The sequence below is a fragment of the Panthera onca genome, chromosome X (assembly GCF_046562875.1).
Source record: "Panthera onca isolate mPanOnc1 chromosome X, mPanOnc1 haplotype 2, whole genome shotgun sequence".
Lineage (NCBI taxonomy): Eukaryota > Metazoa > Chordata > Mammalia > Carnivora > Felidae > Panthera > Panthera onca.
Window position 1 is genome coordinate 117,843,284 of NC_138357.1, and position 14,447 is coordinate 117,857,730.

The window sequence follows — 14,447 nt, forward strand, 5'->3', positions numbered from 1 at the left end:
AAAGGGCTGAAATACAGCATAGCCTAAAAATTAGAATTTTAAGGTCATACCTGTACATTTAAAAATTTAACTCTAAGATTTACAGAGATTCTGCTGAACACTTGTTTTCAGTTTTAGTTAGATAAAGAGACAAAAATGTATGATGCGATGTGGTGGCACTTTAAAAGATTCTCATTCTCTACACGTACGTATACGTATGTTCTGGGAAAATGCAGGGACAGTTACCGAGAAAATGTAGCCATCTGCTCCGTGAGAAGAACCTGTATTAGGAAGAAGACCAGGGCTCACTTGTGTTTGTCAAAGCCAATTACCGAATGAGTAAATACTTGCTAAAGACTGGTGACATGCCGACATTGGTGTTGGGCAATCCTTTGTAGGTTAGATGTGTGTGTGTGTTGTGTTGGGGAGTGGGTGGTGGGCAGAGGGACAGAGGCTAAGGAAGCAGGAGCCTTGGTCCCCTGCTTGCTTCCAGTTTGCATTCTGGTTAAGGAGGTGAAAGATGGACTGCTAAAGAGTTAACCACTGCCATGTAAAGGTTGAGTTAACCAAGAAGATTCTGGAAACAATATGAAGGCTCAAGGTGGTTGGACCGGTTTCCGTTCCCCACTTAGTCATTGGCCATCCAGTTCTCTGTTAGCACTTTGGGGGCATTGTGTCTTGCCTTACAGCAGTAATGGAAGCCATTCCTTTCACTTATCCTACACCCATGCTGGATTCTGACCCGGTTTCCAGAACACATGTCCCCACTATTCTCCTCTGCTTCTGGTACCAGGATATTCTCATCACTCCCATCGCACAGCTCCAGTTACCATTGTACCAGTCCCTCAAGGTCTTTTTAGATGCCACTCTCTCCACCATCTTTTATAAGACAGTCCCAAGAGAGTACACTCTCTCCTTCATTTGGTCCCCATGGTATTCTATTTTTACTAGTCTCATGCACGTTAGACCTCTATGGTGGCCTCGATCACATTCTGTCTGTTGTGTATTGGAGTTAGGAGTTGGCCTCAACCTGCCCGCCCGTGGCCAAGAGGACTGTAAATTGCTTCAGCTGACATAATCCCACACATCACCATGTTCTGCAGGTGGGGATGCTCAGTAACTACTGGCTGAATTTAATTGGATAATAGAGTTTTTGCTAACACAGTGAATGTATTAAATAAAATGAATCATGACACGCATTGCTTTCCTTTCTGTTATGGAAAGGAAACTTAATTTCCTTTATAAATTGCAATTTATAAATTTTAAGGTGCTCAACTCTCACCTGCAAAGGCGTTCAGCTGTTGAATATTGGGATTTGGCCCTTTACTTTTGAGTAAGAATTTTCCCTAAAAGCAGAGTTATAATTGCAGCCATTACTCATTATTTGTGAATCCTGTATTCACGGATTCACCTACTCGTGAGATGTCTTTAAACAGAAGCACACATAAAACAAGGTTCTATGTTGATCGGTTGATGAAAATGTGGTTAGAGGCTCAAAGGGACTAGACCCTGTATTTCCCCAAGAGCAGCAGTTCAGTGTTTGTGAATCCGATGGTCATGGCAACTTTATAGAACATAAGTACCTGGAATACCCAGAATCAACTGTATCAGTTTTTCCCAGGCATGTAGGCAAGGCAAGCATTCCTCTGTCTCTTAATGTGGACGTTAAAAGTCTGCAGTTCAGAACCAGGCCCCCTGATAGGCTCTCATCATCTCCTCCCTGGTGCATTTTCTACAGGCTTGGTATAAATTTTGAAAAGGCTAATTAGTATAAAGAACAGAACTAGAAGGGTGCTTGGGTGACTCAGTCGGTTGAGTGTCTGACTCTTGATTTCAGCGTAGGTCATGGGATCGGGCCCCACATTGGGCTCCGAGCTGAGTGTGGAGCCTGCTTGGGATTCTCTCTCTCTCCCTCTGCCCTTCTCTATCTCTGTCTCCCTCTCTGTCTCTCAAAAAACTAAACAACAACAACAACAACAAAACCAATCATTTGTTATGTTGTCTTACCATCCAGAAATACATATCGTTATTGTTTGGATAAATTTCCTTCTAGTATATTTCTTCTGGTATTGTGCTGTTTTCTTTCTTTCTTTTTTTTTCATTTACCATTATAAGGTTAGCATTTTCCCAGTATTCAAACAACAACTCTTGAATGGCTTCATCAGGCACCTGCCATGGAGGTTGTACCAATCAACATTAGCACAGCAGTGTGTGGGGGTGCCAGGCTTCCCTCGGCAACACCAACATCACAGGCTGATCCCGCTGTTCCAGCTCTTTGCCGTTTTGATAAATGAAAGAGAATACTTCAGCGTGGTTTTAAGTTTCCCTTTTCCTAGCTGAGCGAGGTTATGGTTTTGTTTTCATTTTTAAGTATTTGTTTACCTTACATATTTATATCCTTGGCCTATTTTTTTCTGTTGGGTTGCTGGGATCCTTACTGTGTTAGAGAAGCTTCTTGTCTATCAAGGAAATCCGGCTGTTTTCAGGAATAGGAGCTGCAGTAGTGTTAAGAAGGATTAGGCTTATTTTGCATGCCCTCAAAGGTAAACCTTTGGATGCGAAGCATAGATACAAACCAATAGAAGGAAGACCTTTGTAATAACATGTTATATATATATACATATATATGTTTATTATATGTGTTATAATATACATATAAAACATAGAAAAGGCTTCCTGAATCAGAGTGATTTTCTTATGCCTGGAGAAATACAAGCATTCGCTGAATGCTAACATAATGGGTGCGTTTTCAGGATCAGTGGTCCTCAAAATAGGCTGTGTGCCACATGAGTCAGTGCTGTGCCGGTTTCCACTAATTTGTTAAAATAAAAATGAAATTACGTTGTACTATCCCGGGAATACACAACCTAATTAGATATATGCATTATGAGTGCATGCTCACATTTTTTTTTTTTTGTAGCTAATAGCGATACGTGATCAAAGAAATGTGGAGAATATTATCCTAGAAAATTCCGATCACCTGAAGTGGGACCCACGCAGCGGTGTATTTCAGCAACAGCCCCGAGGGGTTGGCGAGCACATTAAGATGATCTAGATGATCTTCCAAACCGGAAGTACTATAATTCTACCAGATGGGAAAGAGCGAGGACCCATTTATAGCGCTTGTTGTTGTTTTCTACTTAATGGTTTAGAGAACTGTATATTTTCCTTGGAAAATTTGCCGGAGAATTGAGGGAGCAGGAATGCCCTGGAGAAGGAGGTACAGCTGGAGGTCACAAGAAGAAGGGGAAAATGCATTCAGTGTTTCCTGCCAGGAGTTAGGCCTCTGGGGAGCATTGTTTTCAAAAGGCCTGGGTGGTAAAGGGTGGAAACTTTTTGTATTTACCTATTTCTGGTCAGGCCTAATAGCTTGAGTTGCTTAGGGCAACTCTGGTTTCTGGGAAACAGAACCAACTGAAGAACCCGTGCCCTGCCAAAGTTGAGTTGAGCTCGAAAAAGAAGCCCTTCAAGTTCAGCACGCTGTTGATGAACTCTTCTCTTCGCCTGTTCTGAGAAGAAGCGTGTTGTATGCCTTTCAAAATCATCGTTTAAATTATAGCTTTGGGACTTTCCTGGTTTTAGCACCGAAAGTCCCCGGTCACTCCTGCTTGGTTACATTTAAGAACAGTTAGGAGTAAATCATCATGTGTCAGGGACATTTAAGGATGATGGTGTCTATTATGCTCTTAGTTGGGCTTAGAAGTGTTTTTTCCCCCCCAGGTTTTTCACTACAAGCCTCAGCAGGTTCTCTGACTTTGTTCAGGAGAACAAACCCGTCCTGTTTCCAAGGGTGTGCCCATCAGAAAAGCCACACTCCTATTTCCTGGACGGCGGCCAGCAGCCTTTGCATGCACTGCCCGCACCATATCCTGGAGAGGGAGGGAAGGGTGCTGGTGATTCACACTGAAAACTCAGCTGGAATCAAAAACCCCCGTCTCCCACACAGCCTGTTTTTCCTACCTTGCTGTGTACTCTCAAAACCACACTATCCCATTGTTGAATCAAAGCTGGGGGTAAAAAGGAAGCCTGATCGAAATCAAATGCATGGGGCACCTGGGTGGCTCAGTCGGTTAAGCCTCCGACTCTTAATCTTGGCTCAGGCCATGATCTCACAATTCATGAGTTCGAGCCCCGAGTCGGGCTTTGTCCGTGCTGACAGTGTGGAGCCTGCTTGGGATTCTCTCTCTCCCCCTTTCTCTCTGCCCCTCCCCTGCTTGCTTCCGCACATGTGCTCTCTCTCTCTTTCTCTCTCAAAACAAATAAAAAAATCAAAACCCATTTTGGAAAGAAAAAAATACTCTAGGAAAACTGGGAAAGAGGGATACTTTCTCAGTATCATGAAGACTATTGTTCGGTGAACTTCCCATGTCGCATCTAACACTGAGATATTAGACATAATCCTGTTAATTTGAGGGAACAAAAAGACAAGAATGTCTACCAGCGCCATTATGATTTAATATCACCCCGGAAACTTCGAAGCTACTAATATGAGTTACAGCTGTTGGAGAGGAGGAGGAAAAATTATTTCTTTGTGGGACTGTGCTAACAAAAGCAAGCCCCACAGTGGCTGCATCCAGCTCTGGGCGGTGGTGAGACTGGAGGAGGAGGGAGGGCACAGGACGTTTCCAAAGCTGGGCTTATGGCGCAGGCTTGGAGGTTGTAGCTTGTATGTTTGGCATGGTTTGCAGTTGAGGCGCAACAGATTATAGAAAGCCATCCTCACCCCCAAGACCCCTTTGGCACCACCGTGCTAAGAGTATCAACCAAAACTTCTTAGTAACTTGCTGAATTTAAAATAAATATGCAAAAATCACCCACTTTCCTGCAGGAAAGCAATAACCAGATAGAATGGAGGAAATATCCCCTTCATCGTAGCAACGGGAGCCCCATGTACCTCAGAGGAAAAAGGCGTTTCCCCTTTAACCCATTTAACCTACTTCTAGAAATCTCAATACTTTTCTGGGGAAAAAAAAAAAGAAACCAAAGTAAGAATAAAGGCTCATTATACAAATGTTTATTCCATTTTTAAATTTTTTTTAAAGAATTTTTAAAATATCTATTTTTGAGAGATAGGGAAAAAGAGCGCAAGTGGGGACGGGGCCGAGAGAGAGGGAGGCATAGAATCCGAAGCAGGTTCCAGGCTCTGAGCTGTCAGCACAGAGCCCGACGCGGGGCTCGAAATCACGAACTGTGAGATATGACCTGAGCTGAAGTCGGACGCCCAACCGACTGAGCCACCCAGGTGCCCCTGTTTATTCCATTTTTTAAAAGTTGAGCCAATCTCTCAACCTGGGCATTATTAACATTTTGGGAGGAGAATTCTTTCCGGTGGGGTGGTCCTGTGCACTGTAGGATGTGAAGCAGCTCTCCTGTCCTCTACTCACTAGATGCTAGTAGCGCCCCCCTACCGCCAGGGGTGACAACAAAATGTCTCCAGATATTGCCAACCGTCTGCTTTGGGGGACAAGGGCTACCAAATGACCCCCAGTAGAGAACTAGTGGTTTAAACACACGCATCCATACAATGATACTACGCAGCTGTTAAGAAGAATGCCACAGCTTGATATGTTCTAATATAGAATAATCTCCACGACAGTTGGAAAGTGACAGAATTATTATGGCAGAGTGTAGGATTTGTATACAAAGCAAAGGCTATACCTTTATTCTTAAAAAAAAAATGGTTTATTTTCAGTTGTACTGTGGGGAAAGATGGGCTATTTTACTGAGTGATTACTTCTACATACTACATTGATGCAGAGAAAATTCCAGAATTCACATCACACCGTCCAAAAGACGGTGCTTAGAAAACAAGCACATAATGGCAGATACAAATACATATTCACAAAGTTTTTAAAAAATATCTGGTGGTTTCTAGTATTTTCACAATATTGTGCAACTGTCACCTCTGATTCCAGAACAGTTTCATCAACCCCAAAAGAGAGCCCATACTTACTCAAAGTCACTCCCCATCTTCTTCTTCCCCCAGGCTCTGGCAACCATACTGTCTGTCTCTGGGGATTTGCCTATTCTGAACATTTCATATAAAAGGAATCCTGTGTTGGTCTTTTGTGTCTGGTTCCTTTCACTTAGCAAAAGTTCTCAGGGCTCATCCAAGTTGTAACATGTCAGAACTTCATTCCTTTTAATGGCTGAATAATTGTCCGTCATATGGATACGCCACATTTTGTTTGTCCAGTTGTCTGTCGATGGGCATTTGGGGTGTTCTTACTTATGCCTTGATTCTAGGGTATGCCTAAATGATCTCAATGGGGCGCCTGGCTGGCTCAGTCAGTTGAGCGGCCGACTTCAGCTCAGGTCATGACCTCTCAGTTTGAGAGTTCGAGCCCCGCGTCGGGCTCTGTGCTGACAGCCTGGAGCCTGGAGCCTGCTTTGGACTCTCTGTCTCCCTCTGTCTGCCCCTCCTCCTCTTGCACTCTGTCTCTCGCTCTGTCTCAAAAATAAATAAACGTTAAAAAAAAAAAGTCTGGATTTTAGAGTGTCTCTGCCAGTGGTTCTCATCTGGGGGTGCCTTTGCCTACAGGGGGTCAGTGTGGCAATTTCTGGAGACCTCTCTGATCATACCATTTGGAGGGCGCTAGTGCCATCTAGTGAGTAGAGGCCAGGGTTGCAGCTGAGCGTCCTGCAGCTCAGAGGACGGTCCCCGCAGCAGAGAATTCAACCCGGGTCCATGTCAGGAAGCATAGGTCACACGAAGGAAAGTAGCAGTTAACTGTTTTTCAAAAGTTTTCCAAATAAATTCCCAGCAGACTTCCCCCTCTGTCCCACTCCTACCCTATGACGATTATAGGCAGAGAACATTCCTAGAATTCTCCTCCTTGGAGGAGGGGGTGTGATAAAGAGTGTAAACCAGTCATTAAATGTCCTTTTATGTCGCCAAATAACGCTTTTTAAGTGAGACTAAAATTAAGTCCAGAGTAAGTGAACATAGGCCATGACGTGATAAAAAGCTTCTCGCAAAAATCTTCACTATTAGCAAAGCTGCTTCAGAGTTCTGCCTCAGTAGACAGTAGACACTCTTAAATTGAAATGCCTGACCCTATAGGACTAAACCCAAAGGAAATTTGCCATGCCGCATCGGCTACCAGTTTTATGAGAAGTTTCACATGCCTTTCTTTTTTTTTTTTTTTAATTTTTTTTTTTCAACATTTTTTATTTATTTTTGGGACAGAGAGAGACAGAGCATGAACGGGGGAGGGGCAGAGAGAGAGGGAGACACAGAATCGGAAACAGGCTCCAGGCTCCGAGCCATCAGCCCAGAGCCTGACGCGGGGCTCGAACTCACGGACCGCGAGATCGTGACCTGGCTGAAGTCGGACGCTCAACCGACTGCGCCACCCAGGCGCCCCTTCACATGCCTTTCTTAACCGACTGAGCCACCCAGGCGCCCCTAGTTTCACATGCCTTCTATACATTACTTGTAAGCTTCACAGCAATCCTGAAAAGTGGGAATTGTCAGCTCCCCCATTTTACAGACGAGGAAACAGAGGCTCAGGGAAGCGGTGACCCATCAAGGTCACACAGCCCATGTAGGGCAGGATTGGGCAGGCCCATCTGATCCCGGGCCCACATGTGTCCAGTCTTCCATGCCACCATGACACCCCCTGTGACACAGGTCTCCAGCTGTGGACACCTCACGGTCTTTCTGTTACTGTGGGGCCCAATGCTTTCGTGGTTCAGGGATCCGAATCTCCCAGCTGTAAGGGCGAAGTAATGCTCTTCTCTCTCTGAACATCGGTGCAATGAGGAAATGGATTAGGTTGGTTAACTGCCTGCATGTTTAAGGACAATCATTTAACTTCTTGTAGCCACAAGACCACTCATGATCTAGTCATAATGTGATAATTAACAAAATCCTGCTTTCATTGCTCATGGCCTTTTAGTACAACCCACAAAATTCTTTTCCTCCTTCTCTACCTTTTTGCCCCACCCACCCCAGCTTTCCCCCAGTAATGAGACATTTTAAAACCATTGGGGGGCTGCCTCCTCCATGAGTGATGCCCCCATTCCTTCGGATTCTTGCTCATCAGAATGAATCCTCTGTGTTTCCTTGGGGACTAATTGTACTTCTTTTTAGTACTCACTTCTCTTACCTGCATGTTTTAGTAGTGTTTCCCCTGCTAGAGTGGTGGCTCCCTGAAGGTAGGGAAGTATGTTCCTTCTGGAGGATTTCTAACTTCCTGTTTATGAGTTTCTGATGACATTTTCCCTTGTGCAAGCTGCAATGAAAGCAAAAAAAAAAAAAAAGAGATTTAAAATTACCCCCGAATGAAAAGTTTATTTAAAAAGACAAAAGATAGGGGCGCCTGGGTGGCTCAGTCGGTTGAGCGTCCGACTTCAGCTCAGGTCGTGATCTCATAGGGGCGCCTGGGTGGCTCAGTCGGTTAAGCTTCCGACTTCGGCTCAGGTCATGATCTCACAGTTTGTGAGTTCCAGCCCCACGTTGGGCTCTGTGCTGACAGCTCAGAGCCTGGAGCCTGCTTCGGATTCTGTGTCTCCCTCTCTCTCTGCCCCTCCCCTGCTCACACTCTGTGTCTCTCTCAAAAATAAATATACATTAAAAAAAATTTTAAAAAGACAAAAGATAAAAAATGACATCCCTATATCAGACCCCCTTATTATAAAATGTTTTATTGCTTCTTGAAGTCCAGAACCTGTGGCCCAAAAACCTCAAGCACAATGAACACGTTAGCCAAAAATTTGAGAAGTTAAATCCTTGCAATGAATTGAATCAGAATAAGAGTAATGCACCCAACAAAAGATGTCAGCTGCTTAATTAAATTCAACGTAATGAAATCTTAACAAAATAGTAAACCAAGAGGTACATCCCTTAAGCCTAACTTGGCAAGAGTTCTGTGAGCGCCAAACCTTCATTGTTAGCTGTCTGTCTTGACAGCTTTCGACTAGAGACCGTGTGAGCAGAAAAACTTCCCTCTACACCACAACACAGCTGGTCCCTTGACGTCTAGATGGCAGCCTGCCACAGGGACACACGGTCCTGAAGCAGAGACCCCATGCACGTGCTAGAAGACATGCGTGGTTCTCAGTGGCTCTGTTAGAGAGCCCCCTCCCTGTTCTGGTGAGGTCTGGTAGGACAAAGCGTGCACACATCGTTAGGATCAGCAGAGGGCACTCTTAAGCAGCAATACTTCCAACTACCCACTTTCGCCCCGGCTGCAGACACTAGGCTTTTGCATGTGGGAAATTTGGGTGATCATAGAAGTCGGCAAACCATTCCCTGGAGGCCCCTTCAATATGACACAGGAAGTAAAACGAACGACGTGAACACCTTGACCACAGTTTTTCTTCTTAATTTTTTAAATGCTTATTTATTTTTGAGAGTGAGAGAGAGACAGAGTGTGAGTGGGGGAGGGGCAGAGAGAGAGGGAGACACAGAATCCGAAGCAGGCTCCAGGCTCTGAGCTGTCTGCACAGAGCCCGATGCGGGCTCGAACCCACGAACCATGAGATGGTAACCTGAGCGGAAGTGGGACACTTAACCAACTGAGCCACCCAGGCACCCTGCTTGACCACAGTTTTAAGAGATGTAGGTGGTGTTAGCCTGATGATTACACGAGGAGCCAGCGGTAGTTTGACTGAAGAGACTCCACGAAAGGTTGAATCCTGAGTGGGGTTTGAAGAGAAAGGGCATTCCTGGCCCTGGGGTCCTAGAAGCAGCTGGAAGGTTCTGAGGAAGTCTGCGATTCAGCTCACCTGAGTAGTTAGATTCAGGAAATGATTGTTAAAGAACCTGGATGTGCGCGTCAGAAATTTTACTCCTAGGGAAAGGAAAATGAGTGGATTTTGGAGACTTTTGAGAATGGGAGCAACAGAAAAATATAAAAGGAAAATTGCCTTTAAATCAGTTCTTTTCGCTGTAGTTAGCCATTGTTGGGTGGAACTCTCCCACGTCCACACCAAGGAAGGACCCTGGGAGCATGTCCTGTCAGGAACCTGTGGCTGCCTGTCCCCCGCCCCACCCCCCACCTCTTCTCCACCTCACCCAGGAACCACGAGGCCCGTTGTCATCTTTGCGTACAGCGGCACAAAGACCCTCTTCTTTGGTGGCCAGTTCGCCTGAAGTCCTCGCAGCTGGCAGTCCTGGCTGTTTTTGCAACTCCCGTCAGACCTCACATGTCTGTTGCCGCCAAGATGGCAGGGAGGTTACCCTTTCTTAGGGAAGGCAATGAACAACTAAGTAATTCTATATTGTAGGGTCCCTCTGGGAAGAAGCTAGGGAGAAGGAACAAATGAGCAGAGGGTAAAGAATAGACCGACCAATGTGATGGGCTGGTGGGGGGTGTCCCCTCTTAGGCAGTGATGTTTGAACAGAGGCCTGAACAAAGTGAGGAAACGAGCCACGAGACTATCGGGAGAAATACATTCCAGGAAGCAAGAGGGAAGACCCCCGAGTGGGACCTCTGCCCGTGGAAGTGTGGCAGGAGTGCCAGTTCTAGAACTTACCGAACACTTGATATGTGCCAGGCACTTTTGCACTCATTACCTCGTTGAGAACTCACCACGCTGGGTGAGCTCATCTCCTCTGCCCACATTGTACTTGAGGAAACCGGGCCTCCTGAAGTTAAAGGACTTGCCCCACATTTCACACCTAGTAAGTGACAAACCCGAGACTCCCTCGGGGGAGCCTGAGTGGTTCCCAGAGGCTGGGCCACGCCTTCAGGGCCAGAGCACCCCCTTTCCCCCCACCCTCCAGCATTGGCCCCCAGGCAGGGTTGTGGCAGGAAATGGCAAGGCAGGCCCCAGGAGAGCCTTTAAAATATTTGGCCAAATACCCAAAAACCATGTTGGTTATCTTTTCCTTTTTTGTTCAAGCTGCCTTCTGGCACCAAGGTGTTTGTGTGGGGTCGAGATTGGATGAGCGTATTTAGTGCGGTGATATTTGAGATTTCTCAGTGATTTACGCAACTAATTAAAACATTTTTGTAAAATAACTTGAGTCTTTAACTGCATGGATTCAAACATTACCGTTTCTATCCTTGAAGAATCCTTGAAGACCCACTAGCCGCTTCTGTTATGCAATACGTTCCTTGCTGGCCTCTGGCAACAGCCATGGCCTCAATTCATGTTTGTGTTTTGTTTTTCTCTTTTTCCTACTCAGCTACCAATAGAAAAACAGCCACCATTTGGGGCACATGGAAATTAAAAGAAAACATAGTTTTACCTATAATGTCAACTTTTTGCTTTAAAGAAAAAGTCTTCCATCTAGAAACATTGGATGAGGTCAGCACACTCCTCCTCCTTAAATACCAGAAAGAAACAACAAACTTTATGGTATCTTGTGCTGTGATTCTGCAGGATTAATTTATAGCTCCTGGAGGTACACCTTGCTTCAATTTCACATCGCAAGTGCCACTTTTCTTTCGTTCCTGCTTTGGCTTTGTGTTTCTCTCCTTCCAAATATACAAACACACGAAGAGGTAAGAACCGACGAGGAAGCAGAGGTGCTCGGTGAAGACCCATGGAAAGTGGAGGACGAAGAAGGAGGAAAGGACGGAGCCGGATCAGGCAGCATGGACCCTCTTGCAGAAAACACCTGTCTCGGATTACAGATTTCTTAATTAGACACACGCAACTCTTGAGTTTAAACATAACGCCCCCAATTCCGTCAGCCACCCACGGCCGTTCTCCAGGTGTTTGCGATTATGTGACGTCCTAAAAAATCATCTGGATTGTGTCGACTCTCAGAGCACCGCTTGCGTTTAGAAAAATCCCGCGCAGGAATTCGTTTAAACTTGAGATCTCAGTGTGGCATTTACAGCACTTAGGACAAAGAAATAAATCAAAGATAATCATAAATAAAGGGTCCTTGGTTTCCGATTTTTCTTTCCTTCCGATGGCAAAAAGTATGATTTTTTGCTTTAAGAAGTAAAAGGTAGGCATTATGGGCTCAGTAAAGCCTCATTAACCAGACTTCTCTAATTCAGATTTTATAGTACTTAGAATGGGAGAAATGATGTTTACTTTTGTATTACCAGAGAATGGGGTAAAGTGGGGGGTGGGGATAACCACCTTCTCAGTCTTTGAGAAACAATGTTGGCATCACTTTCTAAAATAAAACTTGCAACACACACACACACACCCCTCTCGGTGTCCACATAAATTTTCATCTTTAAATGAGTCATGCTCACTACAATTTACTTTTTAAAGTTGCGTGACGGGGCGCCTGGGTGGCGCAGTCGGTTAAGCGTCCGACTTCAGCCAGGTCACGATCTTGCGGTCCGTGAGTTCGAGCCCCGCGTCAGGCTCTGGGCTGATGGCTCGGAGCCTGGAGCCTGTTTCCGATTCTGTGTCTCCCTCTCTCTCTGCCCCTCCCCTGTTCATGCTCTGTCTCTCTCTGTCCCAAAAATAAATAAAAAACGTTGAAAAAAAAAAAAGTTGCGTGACGTATTTTTAGATGATTAACAACTTGAAAGTCCCTAGGCTTGTATAATTGAAAAATCTTTGGGGATGGAAACAATACGATTTGAAAGAGACTCCTTTGAGAACCCAGAGCTTGAGGCCAAACAGAATGAGAATTGCCTTTGTTATGCAGTTATTTTAATTAAAAATGTATGCATAACAGGAAAAGGAAAGCAGTTCTAGACACTGTTTCTTCTAGTTTGGTGGTTTGAGATTTGGAAGCTTTTTATTTCTCTTCATCAATGCTTTTTTTAAGTTTATTTTTCAGAGAGACAGAGCGAGCGCGAGCACAGGCAGGGAAGGGGCAGAGAGAGGGACAGGACAGAGGATCTGAAGCAGGCTCCGCGGTGACAGCAGAGAGCCCCATGTGGGGCTCTCAAACTCATGACCTGAGATCGTGGCCTGAGCTGAAGTCTGACGCTTAACTGAGTAAGCCACCCAGGCACCCCTCCCTTTGTTAATGTTTAAGCTTTGTATGAGGTCCTAAGTCCTTCATTCCTGTTTTGGCCTCTATAGGAGTCCCAGGTCTTTTCTGCGGGGTAACATATGAAAGTCAGAACTAGCTACATTGTTCTCTTCCATAGGATGGCGCTATTCTTCCGATTCTCTGTTTTCCCTTCTGTCTCACTGCCTTCTTGGCCAGCCCCGGTTCGCCCAAAGAGGGAACAAATAGTCACCAGCTTCTCTGCAGAATAAAGCACATCACTTCTTTTTGTTCACTGATCAGTGGTAATATCTTTATATTTTCGTAAAATAAAAAAGTGTTTTCCATTATAAAAAAGTAAACGACTCACTGTGGAAAACCCAAACTGTCAGGAAAGTGGGAAGGGGATAATAAAATGTGTTTGCAATTCCACCATCTGGAGATGACCTCTGTCCATGTTTTGGTGTGTTCATCCGGGCATCTCCAGGTGCGTCCTAACATGATGGGGTACGATTTTATTTAAATGAACCCATTTAAACTCATCATTGCATGTGACCCCTTTAAGTAAAATTCCTGTTCAGTAACCTGCTTGTTTTGATTAAATAGTATCTCATTTTTCTGTGTCGGTGAATAGACATCTCCATCACTTTTTAACAGTTGCAGAATGTTCTCCTGTCTTTTTGCTATTATAATAAACGTTCCAAAGATAGGTTTGTGCTGACATTTTGTATTCTTGTTGTCTCCTTAGATTTAAATCTCAGAAGCCTATTTTTAACATTTAAATCTTTGTCCATTTGGAACATGTTTCCATATGTGGGGGCGGGGCTTACTCTCTTTTCTCATATGGTCAGTCCTTTGTTCCAATACTGTTTATTGAAAAATGCGCCCCTGCTCCCCTGATTTGGAATTGCTGTCATCATATAAATTCTCCATGCAGATGGGCCTCTTCTCGTCCCGTGCCAATGTTGCAGTGTTGCCATGTAGTATAGCAAGTTGCCCTGTGGGGGTTTGAGAGTAGGAATCTAGTCAGGGTTCTCCAGAGAAACCACTAGGATGTATAGAGATATACAAGAGGGGGTTTATTATAGGAGCTGGCTCACGCGGTTATGCAGGTGGAGAAGTCTCATAATCTGCCCTCTGCAAACTGGAGAGCTAGGAAAGCTGGTAGTATAATTTAGTCTGAGGCCCAAGTCTGAGAACTGGGGGCAGGGCCCGGGGCGGGGAACAGGGGAATGGGAGATGGGACAGGGGTTGCTGCTGGCGTGAAGTCTCAGAGTCCCAAGGCCAAGAAGCGGGAGCTCTGATGTCTGAGGACAGAAGACGGATGTTCCAGCTGAAGAAGAGAGAGGAAGAATTCACCCTTCTTTTGTTCTCTTTGGGCCCCCAGCAAATTGGATGACGCCCACCTACACTGGGGACGGCAATGTTCCTCACTCGGGCTACCGATTCCCATGCTAATCTCTTCCAGAAACACCTTCACAGATGCACCCAGAAGTGATATTTTACTATGTATCTGGGCGTCTCTTAGCCCAGTCACGTTGACCATCACAACCTAGAACCTCCAATTTCTGTAGCCATCTGCCTGTCACCTGCCGAGGCCATTCTG

The 14,447-nt window shown here is 45.1% G+C and overlaps 1 protein-coding gene across 4 annotated transcripts in view; it reads left to right on the forward strand.

Moving 5' to 3' along the window:
- PIR (pirin) overlaps nucleotides 1-14,447 on the forward strand; it is a 96,221-nt gene that overhangs the window by 8,818 nt on the left and 72,956 nt on the right. The window lies entirely within an intron of this gene.